At 37.0% G+C, this 16,016-nt stretch overlaps 1 protein-coding gene across 2 annotated transcripts in view; it reads left to right on the top strand.

Moving 5' to 3' along the window:
* FAM135B (family with sequence similarity 135 member B) overlaps window positions 1–16,016 on the top strand; it is a 321,857-nt gene that overhangs the window by 160,804 nt on the left and 145,037 nt on the right. The gene's annotated exons all lie outside the window — the stretch shown is intronic.

The raw sequence follows: 16,016 nt of genomic DNA, 5'->3' as shown, positions 1-16,016 counted from the left end.
GGAGGACATTGATGATCTTTTGAGGTGATTACTAAAGCAACCACTAGTGCTAATCTGTTGTATATTGAAGGTCCATTCTGGTTCCAACATTTTATAAATATAAATCTATGTCCAAAATATATGGCTTCTTTGCTTTTTTTTTTTAATCACTCCCAAGGCTCATTGTCCTGCTATAATAGAATCATAGAATGATAGGCTGTAAGACCTGAAAGGAACATTAAAACATAGAATGTTTGAACATAAACTGTTAGATGTGGAAGAGACCCCAGAGATTTTAATGCTTTAATTAAAAATTAAATTGAATCCTTTAATTTGAGAGATAAAACTAAAACCCAGAAAAGCAGAGATGACTTTCCCAAGGTTACACAGAAAGTTAATGATCCCAATCAGGACTGGAACCTTGGTTTCCTTAGGTTTAGTCCCTAGGCTCTTTCTCCTACCCCATGTTTTCCCAGTGCCTGCTCCTTGTGTCCTTCCATCAAGACCTTTGTTCTCTAGGCAGAGTCCTACGTTCTCTCATTAAATCACAAAAGCTTGAATTCAGTAGCAATCTGAGGTTATCATCCAAACTTCAACCCAATAAAGAACCTCTATGTAAATTTTTGTCTGCATAGTGCATATAATCTACCAAAAATTATTTTTTGAATATAGCCCCCAAACTCTGATCTGTACCTGGCAGCTTTTCTTCCTGCCTTCCACATAGACTAAGTTGGCATATTATGAATCTGGGGAGATTGGTAAAATTTAAATACTGCAGAAATGATTGAATCTCTTTTGGGTTCAGGTATGTTAACCTAGGGCAAAATACGACAAATAAGTGTTATCAAGTAGGGAAGAGAGAAAATAGATCTTTCCTTATTATCAAGGTTTAACCATGTCCTCTTTTGCTTCTTGCAAACTCTTCAAATGGCCAAAACCTGGATCCTGTTATTTGTTCTTTGTAGTAGTCAGAAGACCTTGGTCCAAATGTAAGATGCTCCCTATATGCCATTGAACAAGTCATTTTTTTTCTGAGCCTCAATTTTCTCCTTTCTTTAAAATGGTTTGACAAGATGATCTCTAAGAGTTTTACTAGCTCTAAAATTTCAAGGTCTATATTCTAAAATTCTATTTTCTAAGACCCCTTCTTGTCCTGACATTCTATAATCTACCTCATCCTGCTGTAAAATTCAGTTTTCTTGGTTTTAAAGGCTACAAGGTCTAATGATTTCTCTTTTGGATTCCTTACGGATATTTCTAGCTCATCATGTTCAAAACTAAGCTTATGTTTCCCACTAAGCCTGATTATCTTTTAACTTCAAAATTTTCATCATTAGTACCAGTATTCATTCAGTCTCTCACTTTGAAATTTTGATGTCACCTTTGAATCTCCTCTGCCCCTCACCTCTGCCAAATTCTTTTTTTTTCTATTTTGTTCTTATTTAGTATTTTATTTTCCCCCAGTTACATGTAAAAACAATTTTTAATATTCGTTTTTAAGATTTTGAGTTGCAAATTCTCTCCCTTCCACCTCCCCCATTGAAAAGGCAAGCAATTCAGTGTAGATTATACATGTGTAACCATGCAAAACATTTCCATAATACTCATGTTGTGAAGGAAAACATAGATAAAAAAAAACCCTCAAGAAAAATAAAGCAAAAAAAAAGTGTGCTTTAATCTGTATTCAGACACCATCGGTTCTTTGTCTGGGAATGGATAGCATTTTTCATCTTAAGTCCTTCAGAGTTGTCTTGGATTGTTATATTGCTGAGAACAGCTAAGTCATTCACAGCTGATCATCTTACAATATTTCTGTTACTTTATATACAGTACATTTCACTTTCCATCAGATCGTGCCAGTCTCTCCAGGCTTTTCTGAGAGCATCCTGCTAAACATTTTATCCTAGCACAATAGTATTCCATCACAATCACATTCCACAACTTGTTCAGCCTTTTGCCAGTTGATGGGCATCCCCTCAATTTCCAATTATTTACTCCCAGAAAAGAACCATTATAAATATTTTGTACATATAGGTCCTTCTCCTTCTTGTTTAAAAAAAAAATTCTTTTGGGATACAGACCTAGTAGTGGTATTGGCAAGTCAAAGGATATGCATGGTTTTATAGCCCTTTGGGCATAGTTCTAGATTGCCCTACAGAATGGTTCAATCAGTTCACAACTTCACAATGGTGCATTAAAGCCCCATTTTCCCCACATCCCCTCCAACATTTATCATTTTCCTTTTTTATCCTATTACCCATTCTAATAGGTATGAGGTAGTACCTAAGAATTGTTTTATTTGCATTTCTCCAATCAACAGTGAATTAGACTATTTATTTTTATACAGTTACAGATAGCTTCGATTATTTCATCTAAAAACTGTTCATACCTTTTGATCATTTATCAATTGGGAAATGGCTCTTATTCCCATAAATTTGATTCAGTTCTCTATATGTTTGAGAAATGAGGCCTTTATCAGAGAAACTTGCTTCAGTTTTTTTTTCACAGTTACTGTGGCTAACTGTATTTTCCTCCATCCTATCCCCCCACACCCCTGTATTCTATCCTCTCTCTTTTTACCCTGTCCCTTTTCAAAAGTGTTTTGCCTCTGACTACTGCTTCCCCCAACCCACCCTCTCTTCTGTGAGTATCCTCTGCCCCCTTCTCTTATCCTCTTCCCCCTCCTGCTTTCCTATAGTGTAAGATAGATTTCTACACCCAATTCAGTATGTATGTTATTTCCTCTCTGAGCCAATTCTGATGGAGAGTAAAGTTCACTTACTGCCCTCACTTCCCCCCTATTTCCCTATACTGTAAAAGCTTTTTCTTGCCTCTTTTGTATGAGATAATTTACCCCATTCTACCACTCCCTTTCCCTTTCTCCCAGTACATTCCTCTCTTACCCCTTAATTTAATTTTTTTATATATCATCCTTTCATATTCAACTCACAGCTGTGCCCTCCATGTATACTCTTTCTATCTTCCCTAATAACGGGAAAGTTCTTATAAGTTACAAGTGTCATCTTCCCAGGTAAGAATATAAACAGTTTAACCTTATCAAATCCCTTACAATTTCCCTTTCTTGTTTACCTTTTTATGCTTCTCTTAAATCTTGTATTAGAAAGTCAAATTTTCTATTCAGCTCTAGTCTCTTAATCAGGAATGCTTGAAAGGCCTCTATTTCATTGAATATCCATTTTTTTCCCCTGAAGGATTATACTCAGTTTAGCTTTCCAGGTCAGTTGTTTTTCCAATAAGATATTTAACATTATCTTCTATTTTTTTCCATTCTTTTGGTTTTGCTTTATTGTTTCTAGATTTATCATAATGTCATTAGTTTTCATCTTCTCCATTCTAGTTTTTAAGGAATTATTTTCTTTAGTGAGCTCTTGAAACTCTTTGCATTTGGCCAATTCTACTTTTTAAGGAGTGTTTTTTCTTCAGTGAGTTTTGTTGCCTCTTTTTCCATTTGGCCAATCGTGCTTTTGAAGGCATTCTTCTCCTCATCAGCTTTTTGTGCCTTTTTTATCATTTGGCCTAGCTTATTTTTTAAGGTGTTATTTTTTCAGTATTTTTTTTTGCATGTGTTTTCTTTACCAAGCTCATTTTTCATGATTTTCTTCTATCACTCTCATTTCTCTTCCCAGTTTTTCCTCTACCTGCCTTACATGATTTTCAAAATCTTTTTTGAGAGCATGGCTAATTCATATGTTTCTTGGAGACTTTGGATGTAGGAGCTTTGACTTTGTCATCTTCTTCTAAGTGTATATTTTTGTCTTCCTTGTCACCATAGTAACTTTCTATGGTCAGATTTTTTTCTGTTGTTTGCTGGAGCCGGGGCTGTACTGGCACTGCCTGAGCTGTACTGGGCTCCCCTCAAACCCAGGTGCAACAGACCTTTCATACTGACCTTCTAAATTGTCCTGTGTCTGTGGGCTGAGAGGTCTGGAAACCACTGCTGCTGCCACTGATTCAGTCTCCCCGAGGCCTGCTCTAGGTTTGCTGGAGCCTGGTCTGTGCTGGCACAGCCCGTGCTGGACTGTGCTCCTCTCTCACCCTGGTGCAACAGACCTTTCCTGCCGACCTAAGTTGTCTTGGCCAGGAAAATTGTTTCATCCACCTTTTTGCGGTTCCTGCCACACTAAAATATGTTTATAGTCATTATTCAAAGGTATTTGGAGAGGTTTGGGGAGAGATCAGGTGAGTCCCTGCCTTTACTCTGCCATATTGGCTCTGCCTCCCAAGTTGCCAAGTTCTACAAGATGATTCTGTGGCATCTCTCTCCTCTGCCCCCTCATCTCAATTCTCACTTTTACCATCCTAATCTATCTCCTAATTATTTCCCACCTGTACTATCATAACAGACGTCTGACAAATTCTCTCTGTTTCTACTCTTTGTTCTTTCCTATCCACCAATCCACATTCTGTCAAACTAATTCCATATAGATAGATCTTTTCAAACCACTCCTCTGTTCCAAGACATGAAATAGCTCCCAATTATCTATAATTAAAATTAACCTTGCATACATGACCCTTTACCACCCAATTATTATCCAATCTGATAGCATCCAATTATTCTAGCCTTATCCTACACATCCTTCTCTCAGGTGCTCTACACTACAGATCACCTGTCCTGTAGGTGCCCATCACCTGTGATTGCACACTGTTATTTATACTTAGAATGCCCTCCCCCTACAATCCCCTGAATTTTGCCTTGCTGGTTTAATTCCCACCCATTCTTTAAAGCACAATTCAAATGTTATCTCCTTCAACGAAATCTTCCCCAATTCTCTCCAAATTAAAAAAAAAAAGCTTTCCATCCTTGGACTTCTCTTTATAATTATCTTTGTGTGTCTTCACTCTAGTCTCTAAGAAGAAGGAAGGAAGGAAGGAAGGAAGGAAGGAAGGGAGGAGGGAAGGAAGGAGGGAAGGAAGTAGGAAAGGAAGGAAAGAAGTAAAGGAGAGATGGAGGAAGGAAAGGAGAAGGAGGAAGGGAGAAAAAAAGGAAGGAAGGAAGGAAAGAAGGGAATATTTATTAAGCACTATGTGTTAGGCACTGTTCAAAATGCTGAAAATTCAAATACAATGAGACAAGAAAGCCCCCTCCTTTAAGGAGCATACCTTCTAGTTGGAAAAGGCAAACTTAAAAGGGCACTACAAAGGAAGAAGCGGTTGTATGTTCAATTTAGAGGACTGGAAAGTGATATGGAGATCCTTTTCTAGACAAGATAAGGCAAGATCTCACCTATCAAAACTCAGAGTGGTTCCAAGGGCAGAGTTCAAGGATGATGAGGAAACTAGGGATAATAATTAGAATGCTAGGGGCATGGTTAAGAAAGGGATGGAAGTGAGGGCAGAGGTTGTATCTTATCTAAACTTTGTAATTGCCCTGGCCATCAAGCCCAACAGTCTGAATCCTGTAGGTGCTTACCACATGTTCAACTAATTCAATCCAGGTACCTTCATGATTTAAATTAATTCAACACTTAATAAATGTCAATTTCCTTCATTTCCTTCCTTTTGATTGTGACCATCTATTGTTTTGTGTTCTAAAAGTTCTATGTCGTGAGACCCATATCAGCTCTAAACAATTCTTAGATCTACCTATTTCTCTTCTGCCTTAACTGTATTTCCTGAACTTGCCCCCAAGATATCCTCCAAATCTTTCCTATTTAGCTGTCTCAGAGTAATTTCACATACAATTTATGGAAGTGGAAACTGCTGTGTTCAGATTGGTTCTTGGCATAATCTAGAGAAACGTCTCAGGACATTCTTGCATGGAAGGCAGGTTAGAGAGAGCTAATATCGTAGGAATTATCCTCTTTTATAGGCTGTCAAAATGGGTGGCTCTCATGTGAAAACAGTTCATTACAGCTCTTCTATAGTAAAGAGATTCAGAGAAGAGGAACATATCCCAGAAAAACTTGGACATAGTTTAGTCAATGAGGGATGAAAAAGAGTCCACTCTTTATTGATGTGACTGGGGTGGCCGCAATGTTACTGGTTTCCTTTTCTTCTTGTATATAGAACAAAATCTGCTACATTCTAGCTAATATTGCATGTTGTTTGATTATTATTGTAAAGATCCACAGGCCAAAAACCATTGCCTAGATTTATACTATTGTTTCTAATATGGAAAGTCAATATATTGAGTTACAGAATGTAGCAATCACTATGAGTTGCCAAGTTTTGTTTTTTGTGAATAAACAGAAAGTGTTCCACTTATTATTGCTCTGGTATTCACAAGAATGATATTACAATAAAAATAACGCTTGTTGAAAACTTTCTTTGTATATATATATATATATATACATACATACATACACACACATCTACATAATAACTAGAAATCTTAGATTTTTATTTCATGGTTCTTTATGTAGAGAGAAAGCATGTAGGAAAATAATAAACATATAGTCATTAAGGTACATTTTAAAACTAATTCCACTGTCCCATTGCTAGGCACACTTCAGTCAGCCATATTGTTTAAGATGTCATTCACACCATCTGCTAGTGTCATGTGGTTTTATGAGGAAACTTTACCCATATCAGTGTTGTGTATTGATTTTGAGCAGTAGTTACTGTAAATGCACCCCTATCACATCAGGCAGCTCACTAATTTGAACTAATTGTGGGGAAGGCCATTAGAAAGTAGAGGGAAAAAAGTCTATATTCCACAGTACGTTTAAAGGCATGCTGTTTTATTCCTTCCAAGAACGTGCAATAACACCAATTAATGTATAACAAAGCATTGTCAAGTGGGAGTCCCCACTGGGCATACTTTAATGAATAAATAAGAATGATTTGTCTATTAAATAATTAATCATGCTTAGTGCTTGTATTGGGATGGGGACTGTTAAATTGTGCAAAAATGGTTTCATCTTTTAAGTAAGCTTCCTGTTTTATTAATCCTATGTAGTAGTACTTTCAATACATGAAAAGAGCCATGACACCATCATTATGGGCTCTCCCTCTACCCACACTAGTTGCTTCCTCTTTAAGCCATAATAATTTGCCTTAATGATTTGCTATAGGTAAATAATTTATTTCCTAGTGGTTGTGCTCCTGACAACCAGCCTTCACAGAATCCAGAGTTGGAGGAGAACTCACTGATTGTCTAGTCCAACCATTATTTTTTTTGTTTTTTTAGGCAATTGAGGTTAAGTGACTTGCCCAGGGTCACACAGCTAGTAAGTGTCAAGTGTTTGGTCTGAGGCCCAATTTTAACTCAGGTCCTCTTGACTTCAGAGCCAGTGCTCTATCCACTGTGCCACCTAGCTGCCCCTTGTCCAACCATTATGAACTATGAGACTCCTCTCTTAGACAGCTAAAGGCCTGTCTAATCTCAGTTCAATGACCCTAAGTTTAGAGTCATACTACTTGTGATAGAATCTTGGCTTTTCCATTGACTACTTGTGTGACCTTGGGTAAGTCCCTTCACCATGATTTACCTTACTTTCTTCATTGTAAAATGACAGGATTGGAGACTAGATGGTGTCAAAGATACCTCCAGCTCAAAATCTATGATTCTTTGACCTTAGTGACTTATAGCTTACTATAGCACAAAACATGATTGCCACTTCTAAATTAATGAGATTTCAATTTGATACAACAAATATTCATTAGGAGATCAGTATATGAAATTATTACAATAGTCCAGTTGATAGATGATGAGTTCCTGAACTAGAGTTATGGTCATCTGAGTGGAAAGAATGGTGTGTATGAAAACAGTGTTGTACAAATAAATTTGACAAGGCTTATCAACTAATTGCTTTATGATATGGAATGGTGAGGAAGCAAGAAGAATCAAGACCATTAAGATTATGAACGTGGGTGACTGGAAGGATGGGAGTGCCCATTGATTAAAAGGGGGGGGCAATTAAAAGGACAGGTGGGTTTATGGGGAAAAGTAATGTGTTTGATTTAGGACAAATTGACGTTAAGATGCCTATAAGACATCAGTGGAACATCAAGCAGGCAAGCAGGAGGCAAGTAATGCCAAACCAGATCTTAGGAGAGACATGAGAGCCGGATGTGTAGATCTGGGAATCCTATCCAAATAAAAATGGAATCTTTGGGAGCTAATTAGATCACTAAGGAAGACAATATGTAGTAGAGGGAACATCTTCTTAAATAGGCAAACAAAACTGGCCAGTCTCAGGTAAAGGTGTGAGAGTAAATGTTTAACAATTGGCTCTCCCCCTCCAAAAAAATGTGCATTACAAATTTAATCTCCATTATTAAATTTTTCTCCATCATTTTCTTAAGTCTAGACAATCAACACAACAATAAAGCAACCCTGATTTTCTCTGCTGATTTCAGAGCTCATCCCCAAAATTTAACATTGAGCTGGTATGAGCTGGCTCCAGCACACTCGTGGGTGGATAGCAGGCATGTTGAACAGAACCATCTAATGTTTAAGTTCAATGGATCCTTGTTACAAAGTGCACCTAATTCAATTCAATTTGAAGAACGCTTAAACACCCACTGTGGAAAGGATGGGGAAGCTTTTTAGAAAATAGAATGTTAAATCTAAAAGCAGAAGGCTAGAACACAGTATATTACAGTTAACAGTCTGCTGTTTCAATGCCTTTATTTTTAACATGAGCAAACTGAGGTGCTAAAAGGTTTAGTTACATGGCCAAGGTTCCACAAATAATTAAGTGATAATGTTTGACAAATGCTGGTCTTGAAAATTGGATCACTGACTTTTAAATTGAAACTGAGATTTTTTCTTGTTTTTTTTCCCTCATTCTTTCATTTACTTATTGACCTGTCTACTCCATTTATTCAGCACCTACACTGTTCAGAATACTGTACTATGACAAAAGAAAGGAGTCAAAAACAAACAAATAAAACAAACAAAATCCAAATTGTGTTCTCTGGGGGCTTACCATCAGAAAAAAAGAGATAATTTAAATTCAAAGATAAGTATAGTACAGCTTATTGTTTAAGTGTATTGGCAAGAGTGCTGGATTTGGAGTCAGAAGACTTGGCTTTACTACCTGTTCTGCCTGTGTGACTTTGGGTAAGACACATAAACTCCTAGGGCCTCAGTTTCCTCATCTGTAAAATGAAGTGGTTGATAAAGCAAATCTTTAAGTTTCCTTCCTCTTCTAAATCTTATTATACTGTGAACAGGCAGTTTTCAGACAAAGTAATTGAAGCTATCTATAGTCATATGATTTTGTTTGTGTTTTTGCTAGGCAATTAGGGTTAAGTGACTTGCCCGAGGTCACACAGCTAGTAAGTGTCAAGTGTCTGAGGCCAGATTTGAACTCAGGTACTCCTGACTCCAAGGCTGGAGCTCCATCCACTGTGCCACCTAGCTGCCCCCTATCTATAGTCATGAAAAAAAAAACAAATTCTAAATCACTATTGATTAGAGAAATGTAAATGAAAACAACTGTGAGTTATTACCACACACCTTTCAAATGGGCTAATATGACAGAAAAGCAAAATGACAAATGTTGAAGGGGATGTGGGAAAATTAAAACGCTAATGTACTTTTTGTGAAATTATATACTGATTCAATCAATCTGGAGAGCAATTTGACTAATCAATTGGACCTTTGACTAAGCAATACCACTACTAGGTCTTTATGCCAAAGAGATAAAAACCAAAAAGGATAAGGACCTATGTGAACAAAAAATATTTATAGCAGCTCTTTTAGTGATGGCAAAGAATTAAAAAGTTGAGGGGCTGTCCATCAATTTGGGAATGGTTGAAGAAGTTATTGTATATTGATTGTGATGGACATATTATTGTGCTATAAGAAATGATGAGCAGGATGCTCTCAGAAAAACCTAGAAAGATATATATGAACTGATGCAAAATGAAATGAGCACAACATAGTAACAGCAACATTGTATAGTGATCTACTGTGAATAACTTAGATATTCTTAACAATGCAGTGGTCTAAGAAAATTCTGAAGTACTTATGATGAAAGAAAGAACTAGTACAACCTGAATGCAGATCAAAGATATTTCTTTTTCTTTACTTACTTTATTTTTCTTGTTTTTTTTTTCTGTCTGTGTTTTCTTTCTCAGCATGACTTACATGGAAATGTGTTTTGCATGACTATACATGTATAACCTATATCAAATTTTCTTTCTTTATCAATGAGGGGGGAAGGAAGAAAGGGAGAGTATTTGGAATTCAAAATTTGAAAAACAATGTTAAAGTTGTTTCTACATGTAACTAGGAAAAATAAAATATTAAATTTTAAAAATCCAATTATCCTATTAGTGTAAAGTGCCTTGAGAGTAAATGAGGGTTGTCAGTCTACTAATTTACTAATTTATCCTCCTGAGAACACAAAATTATTTATTTATAAGTATTTTGGGATTTATTTATAAGTATCTATGTTTTATATTAAGTATATCAGTAGTGAAAAATCCTTGACCAATTAATATTTGTTGCATATATCCAGGTCATGTAACACCATGGTAGGTCTTGTTCACCCTTAGGGAAACACCACAGGTTAGAGTGTTGTGCTGTTCAGGAAGAATTACCCTACATTTACAAGGATGGCAGGGCTATTTGTAATCAGGTTTTAGATTACTAGTATTGATAGGTCCTGGGTCCAGAAATAAATGCTCAAACAAGCACAGACCAGGAAAGGATAATGAATCAGATTTCTGACAAATAGCTCAAATGCTGCTATCCACTTGTAATCCACATCTTTGAGAAGCCAATGTTGGAAGTTAAGCCATTTGAGGATTGATTGAAGGAATGTGGGATGGTTCTCCTAGAGAAGAGCAGATTTGAAGGAGATATGATAACAGTCTCATAAGAATGTGGAGGGCATTCATGTGGAAGAGAGATTAGACTTTCTTCTTTGATCCATAGGTAAGAAATGATAGCAGTGGGTAGAAACTATACCAAGAGATTTGGGGCTGCTGTAATTATAGCAAGGGGTTGCTTCTTCCCTCTGTTTCAAATGTTCCTGACTATAAGAGCAACTGCCAGGTCTTCCCTACTGTCTCCCCTTTGAAAAGTTCTCTGAAGCAGTCTGGGGTCATTTCCATACATAACCCTGCCCAGCTGTCCAGAGAAAAAGGGAGAAGGAAAGATGAACTTAAAAAGAGCAGGAGTGACTTTCAGAACCTGGAAAAAGCAAAACTAAGTGGGATGTGCTGACAGGGGTGAGAGATGGTTCCCAGCCCATTCACTTGGGGAGGGAGGAGGTAAATAGCTCTGGATTTGTCATATGTTAACTCAAGGTAGAAATTTTTAAAACATCAATTTGAGGAATCAAAAAAAAATATTTTTCCATAGACACTTGAAGTGACCTTATTTGATAATACCTTGGGACCCTCATGTAAACCAGATTAAGAATAGTTCAGAGGTACTTCCAGGAGGTAAAAAAGGAGTGACTTATAATATGGTTAACTGACCATTACCTGTAGTCATGTGGACTATTTGTGCCCAGCCTCTGGTAGAGCCTTTTAAGGTCATGTTGGTCTGATCAGCCGCAGTCAGACACACTGTACCTGGTGTACCTTGCCCCCAACATAGTGACGTCATTTTGGCCCTCTTCAAGAACAAAGGACAACAGTTTACCAAAGTTGGGCAGCTAGATGCACAGTAGATAGAGTGCTGGAGTCAGGAGGACCTGACTTGAAATCCTGCCTCAGACACTAATTAGTTATGTGATCCTGGGCAAGTCACTTAACTCTGCATCAGTTCCCATCTGTAAAATGAAGTGGAGAACAAAATGGCAAACCACTCCAGTATCTTTGCCAAGAAAAACCCAAATGGGGTCATGAAGAATCAGACACAACTGAAAGAATTCAACAGCAACAAGTATCTGGCTGTGTATGTGAGGGGGGAGAACAGAAAACAATCACCATCCACTAGAGGAGAGCTGAATGTTACGAAGCAGCAAAGCAGACTTTGGAGAAGCAAGAAGGACCAATAATGTCTTCTAAGAGCAGAGGAGAGTGACAGCAGCTAGAATGAGAAAGGTCCATGACCCCCTGAAGAATGGAGTGATGGACTCTAATGGAAGAAGAGTGGCTAGAAAAAGGTCATCAGGTATAGAACACTGATGAGGAGCAAAGCCCATCAGGTTCGTATTGTAATTTATATGGGTTGTGTTTATTCTTTGGAAGGGGAGAGCTCTTGATGGGCTTGAAGGCATCTTTTCTGTTCCTTTTATTTTATGTGTGTGTATGTGTGTGTGTGTGTGTGTGTATACACATAATATATATGTATGTTGGTTTATACATGTGTGTTTATGTATACATGCATAAAGAACTAAGTCTGATAAATAAGGTAGGTTACACACACAATCTACACACATGTTCACACATATGTGATATATGTGCGTGTGTGCATATGTATACATACATGTATATATACACACATACGTGTGTGTGTGTGTGTGTGTGTGTATTTCTACCTATGGAGAGACAACAAGACAGATAAAGTAGATCTTTCCTTGAGAGTATTTGGTTCCTTCATGCCAGGAGAAAGCCTCAGTCTCAGAATACAAAGGGAAACCTGACTGATAGTTACACAATTGAAAAGTCAAATAAGCTGCTTCAGGAGTCAGTAGACTCTTCCTTATTACTTGTCTTCAACCAGAAGCTGGGTGGTCACTTATCCTAGAGATGGTAGATGGGACTCCTACTAACAACATCATTAGATCATACACCCCATGGGACCTTTTCTACATCTGACATTCTTTGATTCCATCATTCAAAGGAAGGTGCCTTTGCTGCAAAGACTTCTGTGGGACAGACCTTTAGTGCCAAAAGCACATTCCTTTTAACCTCCTGATAGAGAGTAAAGTTTGTTATTGGAAAAGTTGCAGACTTCTGGCAAAAAGGCTAAAAACCATTCAGTGCTAAGTCTGGCAAATAAGTTAGTCTCTCTGTCTGGTGAATAGCATATGAAGTTAAAACAAAATATGTTTATAACTCAGTGATATTGTCATTATGCATCTCATAGATTGGCTTTTGCTGGTAGTCTTCAAAGAATGAAGAGGGGAATTAATTGAATTCAGTTCAGTCTTATAAACCAGAGATGTCAAACACACAGCCCACAACACTACCTGTTGCAGCCTGAACCAGATGAAAATGTAATTCCTAACTGATTTAGTGTGTTTGTGTATTAATAAAAAGAAATATATAAATGTGCATGATTTTCTAAGTCAATATGTAGCTGGCCAGGGATCCTTACATACAATATAGTGGCTCGCTATTTGTATTTGAGTTTTACACCACTGCTGTAACCACGGTGTTATTAAGGCTTTGGGGGACAAAAGGAAAAAACAAAAACCAACAGCAACTAAAAACCAGTCCTGCCCTCAAAGAGTTTGTATTCTACTGAGAGATAAGAAATGTAAACAGATTCATAAATACAAAATAATTTGAAAGGGAGAGTGTACTAAGGACTAGGACCAGTGCACTTCTGCTAAGTGACTTGTGAAGCACAGGTTAGATTTTTACAAATTGAATTGAATTTTGAACTGAAAGAAAATGCTGTTTAGAAATGAGAATAATTTCTATTACTGTTTGAGGGAGAATACATAGAACTTAAAGACTGCGAACTCTCAATCCCTTTTCTCTTTTTTGTTTCTATCCCCATTTCTGTCTCTTATTTTTTTCTTTCTACCACACACTGCCTTATCCTGTCAGTTTCTTTCTCTGTTATCTCTGTTAGCTTCCCACCTTGTCTGTCTTTGTTTGTGTCTCTATTTGTCTCTGTCTCTCAGTGTCTCTCTCTGTCTCTCTCTGTCTCTGTCTCTTCTGTCTCTCTCTCTCTCTCTCTCTCTCTCTCTCTCTCTCTCTCCTCTCTCTCTTAAGTACTGCCTTCAGCCCCATGGATGTAATTCCCACTTTGGTAGCTTCCAAAGAAATAATAATGGTAATAATACTTGAGAAGTATCTTATAGAATTGGCACCATGCCCAGCCTGAATATCTCTAAACAGAAAGAAAAGGAGAAAAAAAGTCAGCATCAAAAAGAAAAGTGGCTTTTAAACCTCTTTCGAGTAAAGGTCCCTAAGTATGTGATTGTGTGCGCAGTAACCAAAGGCCATCTTGCAGAAAAGATGAGGCCTAACACTTCAGCAGTCTTTCTTTCTCTCTGTCTAGAATTCCAGCCACAGGAGTTTCTAAAGAAAAGAAAAAGAGAGGACCCTTATGCAATGCAATTGATTATTACTTCTCATTCTGTATATTCACTTAAAAAGAAATAGCAAATATTTTGTTTGTTTACCTCTATTTTATACTGTGTGTATATGTGTATGCCTATGTGTGCACAATAGTTATAAAACATCCTATACTCTCAAGGGATTTGCGGTCTCATTGGGTTATCTCGAGGGTTAACACTGGAAGATCCTTAAAGACCCAACTTCCTTTTACTGACCAAAACCTAGAGATGGAGAATGGCTGGCCAGGGTCACAGAGAGCGTTAGTAGTAGATCCAATGCCAGATACTAGATGCTCTTAGGTCAGTGATCTTTCTGCCACAATACACCACACCACATCACACTACACAATGTCTAGTTGGGGTAAATTAATGAAAATGAATGAATCAATGAACAGATGAATGAATGAATAAAAAGAACTTGTTAAAGTCATTTCATGTGCCAAGTAATATGCTAAGCCTCTAGTGTTACAAAAAGAAAAGCTTCTAGAAGTTGGATTTGTTTTTTATGTGTTTAATATTCAACAAACAATAAATCCACTTGAATCTTCTGTAATCTGTCCTTTTCAGTCAATCATGTAAAAGTATTGGATAAAGCCTCTTTCCTCCTTAAATTTTCAGTTTGGTTCAATCATTTATGAAGCAATCAACAAGCATTTCTTAAATGCCTGCTATGTGCTGGGCACAATACTAGGTAGTAGTGATATACAAAGACAAAAATAAAATGGTATTTTTTTATTCACTTACCATTATTTTTATGGTCTTGTTTAAAATGAAGATATACCTCTCCTTCCCCTCCTTCTCCCCTGATAGAAAGCAAGAAACATAATTCCCCTGTTATAAATACCTATAGCCATGTAAAACAAATTCCCACATTGGCCATTTCTAGGTATATCCCCACCACCCTCCCTTACTCTGTCTTTCTGTCTTTCCCTCTGTCTCTCTGTTTTTCTGTCTCTCTGTCTCTCTTTGCCTCTCTCCACATTTATATATATATATAAAATATGTTTATATATCTATGTGTATATGTATGTTTATGTTTATGGGTATGTATATGTCTCAGTCTGCTCTCTGAGTCCATTACCTCTCTGTTAGAAGGTGGTTTGCATGTTTCATCGTTAGTCCTCAGGAATAATGGATGATTAATACACTGATTAGAGTTCCTAAGTCTTTTAAAGTTTGTCTTTACAATATCTTTCTTGTATAAATTGTTCTAATTCTGTCCACTTCACTCAGCTTTAATTCATAAAAGTATTTCCTGGTCTCTCTGCAACCATCTCCTTCATCACTTCTTATAGTAAAATAATATTTCATCAAATTCATATTTTGTAACATTTACAGCCATTCCCCAAATAATGAGTACCCCTATGTTTCTAATTCTTTGTCACCACAAAAAGGGCAGCTATTAATATTCCTGTTTATATTTGTGCTTTTTCTCTTTCTTTGATCTCTTTGGAGCATAGACCCAGATCACTGGGTCAGAGGGTAACCACAGTTTAACAATTATCTGGACATAGTTCCAAATTCCTTTCCAGATTGACTGAACTAGTTCACAGATCATCAGTAATGCATTAATGTACCTGTTTTACCACAGACACTCCAGCTTTAGACATTTTCCTTTTATTTTTTTCATAAGTATCCATTTAGAGAACATTTACGGTGAACATAGTGAAATGGGAAGAAGAGACTGCCCAGACATTCAAATTATCCTCAGACCCTGTATAGATCATATGTATAAATGTTATAAAGATGAGAAAGTGATCTTTGTTTTGGTAGTTATTGTATTATGTTAATCACATTTTTTCATATTTATGCTATGTTCCCCACCTCCAGTAATTAAACAACACTCCCACAACTTTCTTGAAAACCAATGCTACA

Source organism: Phascolarctos cinereus, unplaced genomic scaffold (assembly GCF_003287225.1).
Source record: "Phascolarctos cinereus isolate Bilbo 61053 unplaced genomic scaffold, phaCin_HiC Scaffold_4;HRSCAF=312, whole genome shotgun sequence".
NCBI lineage: Eukaryota > Metazoa > Chordata > Mammalia > Diprotodontia > Phascolarctidae > Phascolarctos > Phascolarctos cinereus.
The sequence above is the reverse complement of the archived record's forward strand: the minus strand, read 5'-3'. Positions and strand labels throughout refer to the sequence as shown.